Source organism: Eulemur rufifrons, chromosome 8, assembly GCF_041146395.1.
Source record: "Eulemur rufifrons isolate Redbay chromosome 8, OSU_ERuf_1, whole genome shotgun sequence".
NCBI lineage: Eukaryota > Metazoa > Chordata > Mammalia > Primates > Lemuridae > Eulemur > Eulemur rufifrons.
This window is the reverse complement of record NC_090990.1, coordinates 15,813,701-15,816,223: the sequence shown is the minus strand read 5'-3', so window position 1 is coordinate 15,816,223 and position 2,523 is coordinate 15,813,701. Positions and strand designations below refer to the sequence as shown.

Here is a 2,523-nt window from a genome sequence, read left to right as displayed (position 1 = left end):
TAAAAATATATATAGAAAAAATTAGCCGGGCATGGTGGTGCATGCCTGTAGTCCCAGCTACTCGGGAGGCTGAGACAGGAGGATCACTTGAGTTCAGGAGTTTGAGGTTGCTGTGAGCTAGGCTGACGCCACGGCACTCACTCTAGCCTGGGCAACAGAGTGAGACTCTGTCTCAAAAAAAAAAAAAAAAAGTTTGTCCCATTGGTTTCATGCCTGTATTTCCTCTTTCTGACAAATAGCGATGCCCTAGATCTTCCTACAGACAAATAAAACACTCCTGATCAAAAAGGCAATTATCCAAATATACACAGAAATCAAAAAAGGAAACAAAATAGTTCTAATATAATGCTTATCCAATTACACTTTGATAATTAGAGTGGTCCCCCCTTATCCTCAGGGGATACGTTCCAAGACCCCCAGTGGATGCCTGAGACTGTGGATAGTACCGAACCCTATATATACTAAGTGCTGTCCTGTACATGCAAACCTATGATAAAGTTTCATTAAGATTAAGTTAATCGAGCACAACACATTGCTGTCAATCAGAACACGCTTCCATTCATGTCTTACACTGACAAATTTAAAGCCTTTTCCACCTTAACCAAGCACTTATCACACACTGTGGCCATAACTTTTGCAGTTTAAGGAGAGAGCAAAACTAGCATGAATTTCTTTTTCCTTCTTCACAATTCACAGATGGAAGTGTAGAAGTTAAATGAAATTTAGAGACAAATCTCTATATTTAAAATGTTTTATTTGGGAAGCAAAAATTGCAATTCGGGGCACACACACAGACCAGGTGGTCTTGGTATGTCCAAAGAACAATGATTTTAGAGGTTTTATTAAAAGAGAGAGAGAGAGAGAGCAATGTCACGTACTGCTCTTTGAGAAAGTTCACTGGCTCTAGCAAGGTTTTGAAGAGCTAGCAAATTCTGACTGGTAAGTGAACGCAGGGGGCGAAATTATTCTTAGAGCCCCAGCAGGTAGTTTCAGGTGACAGCAGGCAGTTTCAGCAACCAGGCTTGCAGAGAATTATATTCTTGGAGCAACGTTATGTACCCTGGGTTCTTTTTTTTCCCCCAACTCTGTTTTAGTTGGGTATGACAAGAATGACTCAGTTTGTACAATCAACTTTCACAGAAGATTCATTCTTACAGTAGATCTTAGCAACCTTCAGCATATTTTTTTTCTTTCCTTATTAAGTCGAAACTTTCATCTTTTCACTTAAAGGAAGCACTTTACAATTTCTCTTTGGCATATCCAAATTGCCAACATCACTACTCTTGCGCTTTGGAGCTGTTATTAAGTAAAATAAGGGTTCCTCGAACACAAGCACTGCAATACTGAGACAGTCGATCTGATAACCGAGATGGTTCCTAAAAGTGACTAACAGGGACATGGATATGCCACACAAAGGGATGATTCATGTCCTGGGCAGGATGGCGTGGGATGGCGTGAGATTTCATTACGATACTCTGAATGGCATGAAATTTAAAACGCATGAATTGTTTATTTCTAGAATTTTCCATTTAATATTTTTAGTCCACAGTTGACCACGGGTAACTGAAACCATGGAAGTTGAAACTGTGGATGAGGAGGGACTACCGTATTCTTCAGAATAATAGAGGGGAGAGTGGAAGTTTGGCTGGCACTCGGTATTTGGGCAAACGTTTCAAAAATTATGCATCTCCAGAATAAACTATAAATATCTTAAACTGCTTAACCAAGCCAGCTCATTAACTCTAAGATATTTTTCTTTTTCTTTCTTTTTTTTTCTTTTTAATTTTTTAAAATATGAAACGCTTCACGAATTTGCATGTCATCCTTGCGCAGAGGGCCATGCTAATCCTCTCTGTATCGTTCCAATTTTAGTATATGTGCTGCCGAAGCGAGCACCTAAGATATTTTTCAAACAGCTGGTCAGCTAGACAAGTTTCCCCACCTTAATTTAATCAGAGAAAAAGGCCTTATGTCACAAATCTTGAAGCCCTTGTGATCAGTTCTGCTACAAAACCAGAAATGGTGGTGATCATATAAAACCGCACACTGCCCAGACTCAAGACAGGGCCAGCACCTCGGGTTTAGCCTGATGATTGACTCACTCTTGCAACTTTGTGCAAGAAAGCCCACATTGACAGTCAGTTCAGGAGACATAATGAGCATTTGATTTTGCCACTACAGAAACAACACAAATGTCCAACATTAGAGGTTGCCTGGGTAAGTTAGGATACCGCCATATCTCGTGATATTGTATAGCACTAAAGAATCATGAACCAGAACTCTATTTATTGACATGGGCAATAAATAGATAAAAAAGATGCTCAGCTTCATTAAAAATCAAAGAAATGTACATTTAAGCCCAAAGATATGTCATTTATGAGATTACCTGTAGTAAAACCAAAAAATCTAGGAACAACCTAAATGTTCATCAATTGGGGAATTGTTGAATAAATTATGGTGTACCCATACTATGGAATAGTACAAAGATATAAAAAGAATGAAATAGGTCTATATGTATTGACA

At 38.8% G+C, this 2,523-nt stretch overlaps 1 non-coding gene across 1 annotated transcript; it reads right to left on the bottom strand.

Annotated features, from left to right (window-relative positions):
• Positions 1 to 1,788: 1,788 nt before the first annotated feature.
• LOC138391033 (U6 spliceosomal RNA) lies at positions 1,789 to 1,896 on the bottom strand. Its single transcript, XR_011234676.1, has one exon. It is a non-coding gene; the product is annotated as a U6 spliceosomal RNA (small nuclear RNA).
• Between the last annotated feature and the right edge of the window lie 627 nt (positions 1,897 to 2,523).